We start from the raw sequence: 17,454 nt of genomic DNA on the forward strand, positions 1-17,454 counted from the left end.
TGGGCCCCACACCTGACAGGCCTCCAAAGAAGCACCCCATGCCACAGCACCGGTTGGTGGCATGGGAGCACCCCCAAAGTGGGGATGAGGGGTCAGACCACACACACCAACATGCCCATAATAGTAGAGACCAGGCCCTTACAGCCATCACACAGGAGGATTGCCCTGTACACCAGCACACCAGCAGTACTGGCTGCCAGACCTTAGAGCCAACCAGGCCAGGGGCCAGCCTAACCCACCAGTGTGCCCACAGCAGTCAGGCAAACAGGCTGGGGGCCAGCCCCACCCAACAACATGACCTCAAAAGTCACAGCCCAACCACAACAGAAGCATACACACAGTCCACACAAGACACCTTCTACATAAGACCACTCTTCCAATACTGTGCGATATAGCTGATCTACCAGAAATAGAGTCATAGACCAAATGAGGAGACAGAAAAATATTTTCCAAATTAAAATTAAGACAAAAACCCCAGGAAAAGAACTAAATGAAATGGATACAAGCAGTGTACCAGATACGAATTCAAAGTAATGGGCATAAGGATGCTCATCAGACTCATGAAAAGTATAGAAGAACACAGTAAGAACTTCAACAAAGAGATAAAAAATATTCTAAAAATCAGAACTGAAGAATACAATAAATAAAATGAAAACTACACTAGAGGGAATCAACAGCAGATTAGATATGCATAAGAACAGATCAGCGACATGGAAGACAAAATAGTGAAAATCAGCAAAACAAAAAAAAAGGATTTTTTTTGTTTTGTTTTGTTTTAATGAATAGAGTTTAAGGGACCTCTCGGACAACATCAGGCGTACTTACATTTGCATAATACAGTTCCAGAAAGAGAAGAGAGAAAAGACAGAAAATCTATTCAAAGAAATAAGGATGAAAACTTCCCTAACCTGGTGAAGGAAACAGATATCCAAGTCCAGGAAGCACATGGAACATCCTTCAGGATAGACCACATGTTAGTCCACAAGACAAGTCTCAATTAATTTAGAATAAAATCATATCAGGTATCTTCTCAGACTGCATCATATGAAATTAGAAACCAATTACAAAAGAAAACTGGAAAAAAAACATAAACACGTGGAGGTTAAACAACATGCCACTTTAGGTTAACTTGTTCAATAGGTTAACAAATAAATCAAAAGGAAATCAAAACATATATTGAGATAAATGAAAATGGAAACATAACATTCAAAAATCTACAGGACACAACAAAATCAATTTTAAGATTGAAGTTCATAGCAATTGAGGCCAAGCTCAAGAAATGAGAAAAATCTTACATAGCCGATCTAAACTTTACACCTACAGGAACTGGGGCGGGGAGGGGGGGCGAGAAAAACAAAGCCAAAATTATTAGAAGGAAAACATAATAAAGATCAAAGCAGAAATAAATACAATAAAAATTATTATAAAATATATAATATATAAAATATATATATAAAATATAAATATATATAAATATATAAAACATAATAAAAATAATAGAAAGATAAATGGAAATCAGAGCTGGTTTTTCAAAAGGATAAACAAAATTGATAGACTTTAGCCAGATTCATAAAGAAAAGAAAGAAAGAGAGGGCTTTAATAAATAAAATGGGAAATGAAAGAGGCAAATTTCAACTAACACCACAGAACTACAAGGAATCCTAAGAGATTACTACAAACAATTATACTATCACTATTTGCAGGTGACATGATCTATATAGAAAATCCTAAGACTCCACCAAAAACTATTAGAACTAATAAATGAATTCAGTGAACTTGCAGGATACAAAAAAATATCTACAGAAATCAACTGTGTGTATATACACTAATCACAAACCATCAGAAAGAGCAATCAAGAAAAAATCCCATTTTCAACTGCATCAAAATAATAAAATACCTCGGAATAATAATTTAACCACGGATGTGTAAAAGACCTATACTCTGAAAACGATAGGCACTGATGAAAGAAATTGAAGACAACACAAATAAATGGAAGGCTATGACACATACTCATCAAAAGAATCAATATTATTACATATCCATACTATCCAAAGCTCTCCCCAGAATCAATGCAGTTTCTATCAAAATACCAATGGCATTCTTCTCACAACTAGAACAAATAATCCTAAAATTTATATTTAAAATAGCCAAAGCAATCTTGAAAAAGAAACAACAAGTTGGAGGTGTCATACTCACTTGATTTCAAACTATACTACAAAGCTATAGTAACCAACACAGCATGGTACTGGCACAAAAGCAGAAACATATATCAATGGAACAGGATAGAGAGCCTACAAACAACCCACACTACATGCTCAATTAATCTATGACAAAGGAGGAAGGAAAAGAACTATACAATGGGGTAAGACAGTCTCTTCAATAGATGGTGTGGGAAAACTGAACGGCTACATGCAAAAGAATGAAAATGGATCACTTTCTTACACCATATACAAGAATAATCTCAAAATGGAATAAAGACTTAAGCATAAAACCTGAACCATAAAACTCCTAGCAGACAACATAGGTGGGTAAACTCTTAGACATCGGTCTTAGCAGTATTTTGTGGATATGTTTCCTCTGGCAAGGACAACAAAAAATAAAACAAATGGATCATATCAAACTAAAAATCATTTGCAGAGCAAAGGAAACCATAACAAAATAAAAAGGCAACCCACTGAGTGGGATAGATATTTGCAAAGGACACATCCAACAAGGGATTAATATTCAAAATGTATTAAAGAACTCATACAACTCAACATCAAAACCAATCTGATTTAAAAATGGACAGAGAATCTGAATAGACATTTTTTTCAAAGAAGACATACAGAGGGCCCACAGGCACGTGAAAAAATGCTCAACATCATTAATCATAAGGGAAATGAAAATCAAAACCACAACAATATAGCATCTTGCACCTGTCAGATTGGCTATTATAAAACAAATATATAAATAAATAACAAGTGTTGGTGAGGATATGTAGAAAAGGGAAACTTCATGCACTGTTGATGGAATTGCAAGTTCATACACCACTATGGAAAATGGTATAGAGTTCCTCAAAAATTAAGAATAGAACTACCTTATGACCCAGCAATTCCACTTCTGTGCAGTTATTCAAAGAAAATAAAAACACTAATTCAAAAAGATATATGCACCCCTATGTTCACTGCCGCAATTATTTATAATATCCAAGATATGGAAGCAACCTAAATGTCCACAGATAGATGAATGTATAAAGAAGATGTGTGTGTATACACACACACAAATGGACTATTACTCAGCCAAAAGAAAGAATGAAATCTTGCCATTTGTATCATCATGGATGGACCTAGAGGATATTACGATAAGTTAATATCGTAGGCAGAGAAAGACAAACACCATATGATCTCACTTGTGGAAACAAAACAAAATAATCAAAACAGAAACAGACTCATAGACATAGAGAACAAACTGACAGTTGACAGAGGGGAAGAGGGTGGGAGGAAGAGCAAGAAACATGAAGGGGAGTGAAAGGTACAAATTTCCTGTTATAAAATCAGTAAGTCACAGGAATGTAATACACATTATAGGGAATATAGTCAATACTACCATCACAACCTTGTAGGTAGTGTTGGATGCTTAATACTCATGCGATCTCTTCATTTGGTATATAAATGATGAATAACCATTGTATACCTTAAACTAATGTAATATTGTATATTAACTATATTTTAATGTTTAAAAATCTAAAAGAAAGAATTAACAATGAGGAAGGTGGGACTTCAGTTATCATTTCACTGTGTATTTTTCACGTTTGTTTGATTTTCTTTTTTATTTTTACAGTCCTTATGTTTAATTTTCATATAAAAACAATAAAGCTATTTTTGAACATTTTTAAAAAGGTGTCAAAAACAGTACAAAAATTTTTATGAACCTGTGGTAGAAAGAAATTCAATCTGCAAGACTGAATAACATAACATGTTATGTTACTTACATGGCACAGAAAATTTTGCAGGTGTAATTAAGATTACTAATTCGTTGATTTTAAGAAGGAGAAATTGGTATTAAGCTAAGTGAAATACGTCAGAGAAAGACAAATAACATATGGTTTCACTTATATGTGGAATCTAAAGAACAGAAAGAAACAAACAAAACAGAAACAAACTCAGAGATACAAGAACAAATTTGGTGGTCACCAGCTAGAAGGGAGTTGCAGGGCTGGGTGGAAAAGGTGAAGGGATTAAGAAGCAAAATTGCAAGTTATAAAAACAGTTACAGGGATGTAAAATACAGCATAGGGAATACAGTCAATAATATCATAATAAATATGTATGGTGACAAGTAGGTGCTAGACTTATCAGGGTGATCAATTTGTAAAGTATGCAAATGTCTAATCATTATGTTGTACACCAGAAACTAACATAATGCACATAATATTGTATGTCAACTGTAATTGAAAAATAATGTTTTAAATGGGTAAAGCACTTGAATAGACATTTCTCCAAAGATGATATATGGCCAACAAGCATAGTGATGCTCAACTTCACTAATCATCAGAGAAATTCAAGTCAAAACCACAATAAGAATCACCTCACACCCATTAGGAAGGCTACTATTTTTTCAAAAATCGGAAAATAACAAGTGTTGAAGACGTGGAAAAATTGGAACCCTTGTGCACTGTTCGTGGGATTGTAAAATGGTGCAACCACTGTGGAAAACAGCATGGAGTTTCCTCAAAAAATTAAAAATTGAACTACCTTGTGATCCAACAATCCTGCTTCTGTATATATATACATATATATACACACAAAAGAATTGAAATCAGGGTCTCAAAGTGGTATTTGCACACCCATATTTATAGTAGCAGTAGTCGGAATAGCCAAGAGATGGAAGCAACCGGAATATCCGTCAGATGAAAGGTAAACGAAACGTGATCTATACGTACAATGGAATGTTATTCAGCCTTGAAGAGGAAGGAAATCCTATCAAGCACTGCACCACATGGATGAAACTTGAGGACACCGTGCTAAATGAAATTAAGCCAATCACAAACACAAGCAAATACTACGTAATTGCACTTATATGAGGCATGTAAAGTAGTCAACCTCAGAGAAACAATATGTAAAATGGTGGCTACCAGGGACTTGGGGCAGGAAGGAAAGGGGAGCTGTTTTCAGTGGATAGAGTTTCCATTTTGTAATATGAAAAGCTTCTGATGGTCTATTCCGCATTCATGTGAATAAACTTAACACTAGCAGACTGGACACTTAAAAATGGTTACAAGCATAACTTTTGTGGTTTTTAAAAATAAATAAATATTAAAAAACAAAAGTAGAGACCATTTTGGAGCTGGGGAAAAATTGGGGGCGGGGGGAAAGAGGGAAATTATCTTGGATTATTTGGGTGGGGTTACTGTGATCACATGGGTCCTTAGAGGTCGAGAGATGAAGCAGAAAGGGAAGTCAGAGAGATTGAAAGCAAAAGGACTCAGAGCACCACTGCTGGCTTGAAGGAGGGGGCCAAAATCAAGGACATGGAGGCCTCAGTTCTACGATCAAAGAAGAACTGCATTCTGCCACCAAACTGACACACTTGGAAGGGGTTTCTTTCCCAGGGCCTCCTGATGCCTCGACTTTAACCCAGTAGTGAGACCCTGAGCAGAGAAGCCAGCCACACTGTGCCAGGCTTCGGACCTACAGAAACAAGCGTTAAATGTGTGGCAATTTGTCCCAGCAGCAATAGCAAACTACTACAAGGCCTTTTACCCAGATTCACTAACTGTAAGCTTGCAGCCCCATTTGCTTCATCGTTCACTCTTTCATATACTCTTCTGCGCCATGAGAGTAGGTTGCAGATATGACACCCCTTTACCCCTAAATACTTCAGTGTATGTTTCTGGAAACAGAGATTCTCTCACAAATCAAAAATTTACATTGACACCATGCTATTATATAATCTACAATCAATAGTCACACTTTGCCAATTGCCCAAATAAACTATATAGCCATTTTCCCCCTGCTCAGGATCCAGCCCAGCGGCCTGCATTACAGTTAGTTGTCACGTTTCTTTAGCCTCTTTAAGCACAAACTATTCCTTAGATTTTATCTTTGTTAACCTTGACATTTTCAAAGATTACATGTTAGTTATTTTGTAGAATGACCCTCAGTTTGGTTTTGTCTGATATTTCCTGTTGATTAGATTCGGGTAATGCATTTTTAGCAGAATGCCACAGAGGTGACACTATGTATGTCACATCAGGAGGCATGTGACAGATCTGCCCCATCATCGGTACTATTACTTTGATCACAGGTTAAGGTGCTGTCTGCCAGGTGTCTCCATCTATAATGGAACTATTTTTCCCTTTATAATTAATAAATATTTTTAAGAGGAGATATGAGATATAGAAATACCGCATTTGTCATCCAATTTTTATCTGCTATTTTTAGCATCCTTTAATGATTTCCACCTGAATCAATTATTGATATGATGGTTGCACAACTGATTCTGTATTAATGTTAAATTATCTCAGACCTCAGAACAGGAGAAGACCCTTCAAACTGGCAGCTATGCCATTCTGACACATCCCCATTATTCTCTGAGACTCTACTAACTTTCTGGCCCCAAAGATATGCCAGGCTTATCTTATATTTTCCCTGCCCTCACCATTTTTCTCAAAGGAGCCCTGACTATTTTTAGTAGAGCATTAGATTTAGAAATCAAGATCTTGGCACACAGGTTTACTTGTTGCTACTAGGGAGTGATCTGAGGCTGAAAGGGTAGATAGAAGTGTATGTACGGACAGCGTGAGTTCACACAGATAGCTCCAATTCCAAACCAACACCACAGGCTCCCGGTATTCTCTCCACAGTTCTGTGTTTGTAGATCCCATCACCAATACTGAGAAACCTAACTTCCATAGTCCTATAACAAACAGAAAGTAGTTTAAGCTTAATTTACATTGGAATCCATTTTATCAGTTAGGATTCTTTTGTCATAACAGCAGAAACTGATCTGAGCTAACGTAACCCAAAGGGAATTTATTGGAAGATTACCAGGAGACAGCAGAATCAACAGAGAACTTAGCTTAATGATAAGAGGATCATTTCTCACAGCTGGCCCTAAGTGAAAATTCCATTCCATGAGTCTGTCATGCCGCTCAAGGTGACGTCAGCTGTGGAAACCACCGTCTGAGATAGTCCCCAATCATCCCTGCCTCCTGTATCCACAGCTTTGGGCAGTCCCTTCCCACATGGTACCAGAATTGGTCCTTATGACCAAGAGCACACAGCAGAAGGGATGGTAAGTCACTTGCAAGGTTGGGTGGCCACTCTCTCTGTGCCCCTTGGATCATTCACTCTGAGGAAACCATGGCATGAGAGGCCTCTGTGGCAAGAATCTGAAGTCTCCTGCCACTTGCCCTGTAAGTGAGCTTGTGAGCAGACTCCGTTCCACCTTGGGCTAGAGTTGGTCTGTGTGCCAATAGCATACAGCAACAAAAGTAATGGTTTGTCACCTCCATAATTGGGTTATAAAAGACAGTGGTGCACTTGCTCATTTGCTCATCACTCACTCTGGGGAAAAGCATGCTGTGAACAGCTCTATGGAGATGTCTCTGTGGCTGGGAACTGCAGTCTCCTGCCATCGGTCACATGAGCGAGCCTGGAAGTAGATCCTACAGCCACAGTCAAGGCTTCAGAGATGGCAACCCCAGCCGGCAGCAGATCTGTAGTCTGACCACTCTGAGGCAGGATTACCCAGCTAAATCACTCCCAGATTCCTGATGCTCAGAGTGTATGTGAAACAATACATGTCGATTGTTTTAAGCTCCTAAGATTTCAGCTAGTTTGTTACACAGGAACAAGTAACTAATATACCAATTCTGGCTATACTTTGCTCTGATAAAAACAATGTAAACAAGATTGCAGAGGAGGCAATGTTTAGAAATTATTAATCAAAGATAACCTTTTTGAGCACCCTCATGATTTTCAGATACACCATTTACATATAAATTGTTCTGTGACTTACAAGCAATCTCATCTCCTCATTAAAACAGGTTTCCCCAAGGATTTCCATGGATAACTGCTTTCTTTGGTTTCTGTTCTTTGGTACATGTGCCTCAAATACCAGAACTAGTTTTAAAATATTCCATAATTCATATTTTTAATCTATAAAGATAGGCCTTTCACAAAATAGCCTCTATATTATTCTGAATTTTTTCTGGCCCTTCGCTGCATACTGTCGTAAGTGTTGGTGGCAGCAAAATTCAGTTACTGGTGAGAACAAATACTAAGTCAAAACACATTTGTAAAATACATAAAAAGAAGAACCAGTCAGTACCCACAGAATCAAACCACTAGAGTGAGAGAGAGTTTTCAATCTACTACAGAGGAAAGCATAAATATGAAAGAAGAAATTAAAACTATAAACCTAATTAAATGTTCACAACAAGAGTGTTGATTTCCCATTGGTAGTTGTATAAAACTATAAAAAATAAAAATAATAGTAATTACAATATGTACTGTAGTATAGGGCGTTAGCACTGAGTAAGCAAAAAAGTGAAGACCGGGAAGAGTTGGTGGGGAGATCCTTTTTTGGTCTCTAATTGCAAATAAGCACCTTCAGGTCAAATATTACCAGACAGCTAAAGACTAGCCATGTAGGGGTGCCAATGGGAATTTATCCTCAGTCCTCTCTCTGACTGTCCTCTCTGTTGGCCATTGTCTCAGTTTGCTCAGGCTACCATACCAAAATACCACAGGCTGGGGGGGCTGACACAACGGATATTCATTTCTCATAGTTCTGGAGGCTAGAAGCCCAAAGTCAAGGTGCTGGCCAATTTAATGCCTGGTGAGAATCCTCTTCCTGGCTTGCAACTGCCACCTTCTAACTATGTCTGCACATGGAAGAGAGCGCAAGCTGTGGGGTCTCTTCCCTTTTGTATAAGGACACTGGCCCTATCAGTTCATAAGGCCCACCCTTATGAACTCATGGAAACTTCATCACTCCTCACAACACAGTCACGTTGGGGTTGGGGCTTCACAATAGACAAATCTGGGGGTTGGGAAAGGCACAGACATTCAGTCCATAACAGCCATCATGCCTTAATTAGATTTTAAATGACCCTAGGGAGTCTGTAATGAAGGCAGCTTTAAACCTCACTAAGAAAATAAAAGAAATATGCTTTAGTAACTTCTTAGAATAGTCAAGAAGTGATTGGGATATTCATTAATAATACAGTTTGCTTAGTATTTTGTTGCTATTTAGATAACCATCTACAAATGCAAACTATTTTTTTTTCCCTATTCAAACTTGTCTCTGAATAATCAGCTTGCCTGGTTAGGATTATATTCATTTATATAGCACCAACTACCGTACTTTATTGATTTTAAGAAATATTTTTTTCATCTTTTAACATGTCAGGAGGTGGCACAACTGATAGCATCTTACCATTATAATTGGCATTGCTTTTCTTTCTCAGAAATACACAAAAATAGTAGCACATCTCACAATTGACAGCATCTTAGATTTAATAAAATATGGTAGGTTGCAGGCACTGTGCTAAATTTTTTAAATATTATCCTGTATAATCTTATTAAAGTACTACGATGAGGGTACTATATGTTTTACATTTAACAAAATGTACAAAAACTAATTTGCCCAAGTTCACACAACTAGAAATTGAAAAGCGGTGAGATTTGAACCTAGACAGAGCCCATGCTCTCATAGAAGAAAGAAAAAGGAGCTGTAGCGGCTGGTATTCCCCCAAGTAGAGCCAAAATGGCACCTCCACCTCAGCAGGTCACAAGACGTGGCTCAGTTCCCCACTGAAAACATCTTTCCTACTTGATGACATTGCTTGTGGGACTCTATATAGACAGCCTTTCTAGAATTTGTGTACTGCTGACACTGACTATGATTTTTGAATAAGGACATGCCTTGTTTCTTTGTGATCTTCAGCTCCTGGCATAGGAAGATAGGAACTCAGAAACAGGTACTTAAAACTGCTCAAATGATGGCAAAGGGAAGGATCCAGTACAGACTGTGCACAGAAATCACTGATTATACTCAGTTGAGCAGCTCATTTTATGACTTGGTGTTAGGGTTCTCCAGAGAAGCAGAATCAATGGGATACGAGCACAGAGAGAGAGAGGATGGATGGCAAGAGAGAAAGAGAGAGGGAGGGAGGGAGGAAGAGGACAGAACAGGGGAGGGGAGGGGCGGGGAGGGAAGGGAAGGGAGGAGAAGAGAAAGATAGGATAGGAGAGGAGAGAGAGGAGTTAGGAGGAGATATATCGAGGGCCTGAATTCTGTATGCCAATCCACTGCAGGTGAGTTGGCGAGCTAGAGACTCAGAAGAGCTGACCGTTTTAGCTCCAGTCTGAGTCCAAAGGCCTGAAACGCAGGGAGCTGACAGTGTAATTCCAGTTTAAAGGCTGTCAGGCTTCAAGAACCAGCAAGAACTAGTGTTTTGTGTTCACACCAAAGGCAGAGAAGACTGATATCCCAGTCCTAAGACAGGAAGAATCTCTCACTCAGGGGAAGTCAGGTTTTTTTGTTCTATTCAAGTCTTCAACTGATTGGATGAGACCCACTCACCTAGTGAGTTAATCTGCTTTATTCAAAACACCTTCCAAAACACCTTCACAGAAAAACCCCAGAATAGCATTTGACCAAATATCTGGACATTCCGTGGCCCAGTCAAGTTGATGTATAAAATTAACCATCACAAACATCATACAACTTATAGTATTGCTGGATGGAAAAAATGAAAGCAAAGAACAGACAAAAAATTAGTTGTTTTGTGACAAACAGTTCTTTAAAGAGGTAGCGAAGGGATATCTTATTCAACAAACGTAGTACCAGAGAGTGGCCACTTCAAGAAAATTCATTTTAAAAAAGATGCATTTTCCATCTTAAACAGCAGGGAATATTTTGGTCGGGGATCCATCTTGAAAACTAACTACATGTATATAACATAAGACCTGTGTAATAAGTAAGAGACTGTAGCTGAAACTTCTCATATACAGTTTCCTTCAGAGTTGCAAGGTGTGAATTGGAGTAGATAAGACTGAGCTTCCCGAAGTGGAGCTGTGCTCTGGAGGAGAAATGTGCCAAAGAGAAACAAACACTATCCCCTTTGTGCTGGCTGTTAATGCTTGTCAGATGCCGGGCCATTTCCCTCAGGGTGTGTATTCAGGGAGAGTATTCATTTCTATTTAGACACAGTGTACTATTTAGACACAGTGCCACACACTCTTCTCAGTGCTCTTGAAAACATACTGTATAAATGGGGAAACGAAACTGTTCCTTAATTCCTTTCCACACTTCTCAACTTGTGTTCAGGTTGTACACTTCCTTTTCAAAAAGATGACTTAAAAGATTGGCAGGACTGTAAAATGAAAGATACCTTGCCTAGATTCCACACTTACCCAATTAGTTAACATAGACACCATTAAAAGCGTTATGATAATCCTTTCCAGAAAAATTGATTGCTTGGGATTGCCATAAAGGATGGCTTAACTTCATCTGGAGAGCAAATTGCTTAAATGCATATATTTTTATTCGTATTAAATATGCTTTTAAGAAAAGTTGTAAATAATAGGGGATATACCCATTTGTCCCAGTGCAGGTAAAGCCTTTCCATTATAAAAGGGATAAAATGCAAAACCACATTTGCAAGAGAAGTTCTTCTGTTAAAACTACTTGAAAGCTGATAGAGAGACAGAAGGCACCAGATTTCTTCATGTTATTACTTCCCTTGGATCCTTTTCCTTTTGTTCAAACATTTTTTGCCTTCCTACTCCTGCACAGCACACACACCAAAACACCCTCAGAGGGAAACCTCCCCCTTCAGTGAGGTAAGGAGAGGCCCTGATTTGATTTGAATGTGGTTTTCTCTATGGCATTCTCAGCCTTTCTTTCCATGGGAGCAGAACAGAGGAAAGAGAAGGCTAAAAACAAGATTTCATGAAAGAAAGCAGAGAATGAGGCCTTGGCTGGTCACTGGCTTTGGAAGGCATCCCAGGAGTCCTGGTGTTCCCTTATAATTCTCAACACTCTTCCGCTATATCTGCCCAAGTTGGCTTTTAGTCAAAAAGGGAAATGTCACAGTAAAGAAGTTGAGACTATGGTAGCCAGGGGACCATCAGCTGGACAAACTTGGTAACTTAGTTGTGGAGCCAAATATTTTCTGAGCCCCTACTACGTGCCAGGCCCTCTGCTAGGGTTGAGGATAGAACAGGAAAGAAAAGAGATGCCTCTGGTCTCAACAAGCAGGGATACCAAACAGAAATACCTGACCATTCTCCTAGGGGGGAATTGGACTCTCCTTACCCACTGGTGACAAAGGAGAGAGGCTGGACTTGGAGTCACAATTGCTGAGCTGAAATGCCAGCTTCCGGGCTTGAGTAATTGATTGAGCCTCTCAATCTCATTTTTCTCATGTATAAGTGGTACTTTACATGATGGCTATGAAGTGTAAAGTGCTTAGTGAATATAGTAAGCTACGTATTTTAGTGATGAAAGTAACACAAAGCAGGAAAGATGCAATTTTAAATAGGAAAGGCCTAAGAAAATCATATTTGAGGAAGAAATGAAAGCAGGTGAGAGAAAAGGCCTGGCAGATGTCTGAGAGAAAGAGGCCCTCATAATCACAGCTATGTGAGAGAAGGGAGATTAGTAGGAAATGATGGCCGGAAAGATAATGGAGGACGAAAGGGCACATGACACAGGTCTCATGGGTCACTGTGAGGACTTGGGCTTTTACTCACAACGGGATGGGGAGCCCCTAGAAGTTTTGAACTTTGAACGACATGATTCTGACGTATATGTTCAAAGGATCTACTGTCATCAGAACAGACTAAAGGAGAGCAAGGATGGAAGCAGGGACACAGCTCCTGTCACTATAATTCAAGGAGAGGTCAAATGTCTTGGATCAGTCACAGCAGCGGAGACGGTGAGAAAGGTTGGATTCTGGGTATATTATTAGGGAGAGGAGGCAGGATTTGTGGATGGGTTAAGTATGGGATGTGAAAAGAAGAGGTCAGTACTGACTTCCAAGTTGTTGCTTTGAACAATGAGAAGGGTGGGATCATCCTGTAAACGAGGGAAAACTAGGAGCTTGGTTGTGAAGTTTTAGGTGCTGATTAGACATCTAACTGAGGAAGGTCATATAGGCAGTGAGACACGTGAGCTGGAGTTTCAAGAGAGAAGTCTAGTTTTAAGATGGACAGTTGCTCATCTTTGGAATATGTGGATGGTATTTAAAGCCATGAGACTGGCTAAAATCCCCCAAAGGAATAATTGTAGCCAGAGGCTAACAGAGGCTAAAGAAAAGGATCGCTTCAATGATAAGAGTTTGGGAAAAGGAGTAGTCAGCGGCCTAAAAAGAGAACAAGAGGGAGAGTGTGTGGTGTCCTGGAAGCCTGGTAGAAAAGGCGTCAAGAATGAGGGAGCAATCATGTTAAATGCTGCTATGAACTCAAGGAAGCTGATAAACATTGGATGTTGCACTACTAAGGTCACTGGTGATCTTAACAAGAAAAATATCAAAAATAAAATGGAGGTATATCATGACTGAATGGGTTTCAGAGAGAATAAAAAGTCATGAATTGAAGACAATTATAGCTAAAAATTGTGTTGTAAAGGAAGGAAAAGAAATGAGAATGTAACTGGTAGGATATATGGATGTTAGCAAATTTGTTTCAGATGTGAGAAGTTACAGCATACATGTTATTGATGGGGAAAAATCTAACAGAGACGGAAACTGCTACAGATATGCCTGAGTAGGTAGGAGGGAATCGGTGGAGTGTAAAAGAAGGGGCAGGCATTTGATAGGGCACAGACAGTTCGTTTATAATGTTGGTTTTCCCAGTTTCTGTATATTACCCTGTGGGAGAATGGTCTCCATGGGAGGGTGTGTTTCTTGCTATATGGGTATGCACTAAAATCATCACAATAAAATATACGCCCAGCCACACATAAAACTAGTCCCAACTCAACACCAGGGGCTGTCCCACCAAGTCTGTTAGTCAGTGTGTCAGGGATGGTCAAACAATGATGCTAATATTGCACAGGTTGAAGTATTTCATAACATCAACGAAAGTGACACTAGAGAGCTGCTTGAATACCACTCAAAGCCATTCATTGAGAATTTGGCAGATTTAGGTCAACAATTGAAGAAGAGGAAGTCAGCTGCATAGGCTGTTCAAAAAAGAGTGCAGTGGCAAAGAGAAGCCCTTGGGGAAACTGGTGAAGCACCTCAATGCTTTGTAGCCATTTATGATCATGGGCAAGAGGGAATTACAAAATGAAAGATGATACATTATAATACTACATTACAATGTTTTTCCCCGAAAAGCCATGCAGCAAAATCCAGTCTAAGACTTATTGTATCCCAGCTATCTTTTCCTTTTCCGTAAGGACCTGCCTCCTATGTTCCCACCCTTATTCGAGGAAACTTATCCATCTGCCTGGAACACTCCCTCTCTGTGGGAATAACTACGATTGTTCCGATCTCCTAGATACTACAAATAAAATTTTCAGAAGTATTCCATCAAACTGTCTGTTATGGACTGAATTGTGCCCCCCACCCACAAAAATTCATGTTGAAAGCCCTAAACCCCCAATGTGACTATATTTGGGGATATGACAAGGTAATTAAGGTTACATGAGGTCTTAAGGGCACATCCCTAACCCGACAGCACTAGTATCCTTACAAGAAGAAGCAGAGATAACAGAGTTCCCTCTCTCCCCACGTCCACACAGAGGAAAGGCCACGCAAGGTCACAAGTGAGAAGGCAGCCATCTGCAAGCCAGGAAGAGAGCCCTCACTAGAGACTAAACTTGCTGGTACCTTGATCTTTGACTTCTAGCTTCTAGAACTGTGAGAAAATAAATATCTGTTGCTTAAGCCCAGTCTGTGATATTTTGTTATGGCAGCCCAAGTTGACTCATACACTGTTACTAATTAAGTGAAATACTTCACATCAAAGGGTATCACACTGGAAACATGATTGGGCAAAATCTTTTGGGATCATTCATGATTCTGAAAAAGTCTTTCTCAATGTATGTGTGTTCAGTAAATTGGATTTTAAGCCCAATTTATTATCTGCCTTAGTTTATGTCAACATGGGTTATTACTATGCCAAAATTGTACTGAAGAATGGTCTTGTTCTTAGGAAATATAGCAGTTTTCCATTTGTTTTCAAACAATTCAGAAAAGAAAGATATCTAGATAGGCATAGAGGCATGTAATTGGTAGTTCTAATATGATAGGACGTAAAAAGTTGTAAATCTAGTAAGAGATTATAAAGATGTTCATTGTACTTGTCTTTCAACATTTCATTAGTTTAAAAGTTTCCAAATAAGTTAGGAGGGGAAAGCTAACATTACAAGAAATAACTGGAAAGTATTTTATGAGAGGTAAAGACCCCAGGCTCTTCTGTTTAAATACTCTGCCATCTCTATTTCTGTGAGTTTTCAACAAGTGCCTTCTCTTTGCTTTGGTTTCCTTGCCTGCAAAATAATAAACCTGCAGAGGTTCCATGTTAGGTTCAATATACAGGTAAAGTGCTGAGCATGGTGCCTGGCACATAATAAGTGTTTAATAAGTATTAGCAGTAGTAATAATAATAATAATAATAATAGTAAGTATGATCGTAACTCTTATGCTGCTATTATTATTAAAGACTATTTAACCAATTCACCTGAGAAGATTTAGGAAGAAATACGAAGAATTGGATTCAGTTCATTTTTTAAAAAACAATTATATTTCTCTGAATAAGGAAAAAGTCCATGCTTTCTAAGAGCAATCAACATCACAACAGTCCCTTTACCCACCGATATTCATTGATTTCGAGTTTTGAGAGAGTCAGCACTCTTTTGTTTTCAATTTTTCTCACCGGGCACATGAATACCTTTATTTCCCTACAAGTATTCATCCTCTGCATCTTAAACCATGAGCTCTCCCATCAGAAGCCAGTCGATAAAAAATTTAGGATATCTCCAATGATGTGGGTTATGACTTCCATCCCTATTGCATTGGACTATACTGGGTACTCTAATTTATTTCCCAAGTTCCTGGTTTTATTAGGTTGGTGAAAAAGTAATTGCAGTTTTTGCAATTATTTTTTAACCTTTTAACCACAATTACTTTTGCACCAACCTAATATTATGTCTTGCACTTTCAAATGTTTCGAACTAAGCAGGACCAATGAGGGACAGGAAATCAAATGAAGTGTTCCCTCTGCCCGGTCGATTAGAATGAGCATCTTTCTTCTAAAAGGGGAACATAATTGAAGAGACAGAGACTGCCAAAAAGCCTCTCCATTTGGAGGTAACTGATTGAAGCAGAAAACTGACATCATGCTTCATCGGCAACCTCCCCTCTCAGCCTCAGACACCCTCCCGCCATTTCCTAGCACTCCCTTAAAAGCTGGGACACAACTAAAGTATATGGTTTATCACAAGAAAAAGAAGACAGAAAGAGAAGTGAAAAGCTTGGTGCACTTTCAAAGAACTGTTACAAAATTATATATATATATATATATATATATATATATATATATATATATATATATATAAAAGTCTAAATAATGCCAAATGAAGAGTTAAACAAAAGATAAAAATAAACAAAAGGACTCAGTTTAGTCCCTGCAAGGCACTTTAAATATCTGTAGCGGTGATTTCAACCTTTCATATACAGTTGGATAGAGTTCTTGTTTTTTGCTAAATTTGTATGCAAAACCATCTCAGTTTTGATCTCATAGATCAACAATAAATACTAGCTCTATGTACATATAATGTAGAAATTGGTGATAAACTTCCATTTGTACATTTAAAATATAAAAAGTACATATGTATTTTTAACATTTCCTCTTAGAAAATTTTGTTCTATTTCACTTCTAACTAAAATAGGCTTCAGTGAGAAATTGCATAATGTATTTTATCATAACCTGAACAATATTTTAGGTGTTAAACTCTCTTATAAACATTATTGTTGTTGACACATTATATATGTTGAAGTGTCTCCAGAATTAAAATATCAGAATACTACCCTAACATGGCACCACGGACTTCTCTCCTTAATGGCACTTAGCAGAGCCAGATTTCAATAGATATTTTCATTTTTAATTCCAGTTAAAGACACTAAAATATCCACCTAGACTGATTTCTCTCTTCCTAACACCCAACTAAAACTATTGTAAAAGAAGACAAAAGATCCCAGCTAACAAGAGCAAAGAACAGAAGTGGAGGTACCACAGTTGAGAGACACTTATTAATGTTTGGGAAGATGAAAAGCAGGTGGATTAGGAGTGACTGGTTGAGAAGGGCAGAAGTGAGGGGATCGGAGTAGTTCACTTCCAAGGACCTGTGTAGGTGCCTCAAGGCATGGGGCTGAAAGCCAAAATACTCAAACACAAAGCCACTGGTCACCAAGTCCTATCCACATTCAGAGATTTCATTCTTCCATAAGGA

The 17,454-nt window shown here is 38.4% G+C and overlaps 1 protein-coding gene across 2 annotated transcripts in view; it reads right to left on the reverse strand.

Moving 5' to 3' along the window:
* Nucleotides 1-17,454, reverse strand: part of TAFA4 (TAFA chemokine like family member 4) — a 182,802-nt gene that overhangs the window by 23,913 nt on the left and 141,435 nt on the right. The gene's annotated exons all lie outside the window — the stretch shown is intronic.

Source organism: Rhinolophus ferrumequinum, chromosome 17 (assembly GCF_004115265.2).
Source record: "Rhinolophus ferrumequinum isolate MPI-CBG mRhiFer1 chromosome 17, mRhiFer1_v1.p, whole genome shotgun sequence".
Taxonomy (NCBI): domain Eukaryota; kingdom Metazoa; phylum Chordata; class Mammalia; order Chiroptera; family Rhinolophidae; genus Rhinolophus; species Rhinolophus ferrumequinum.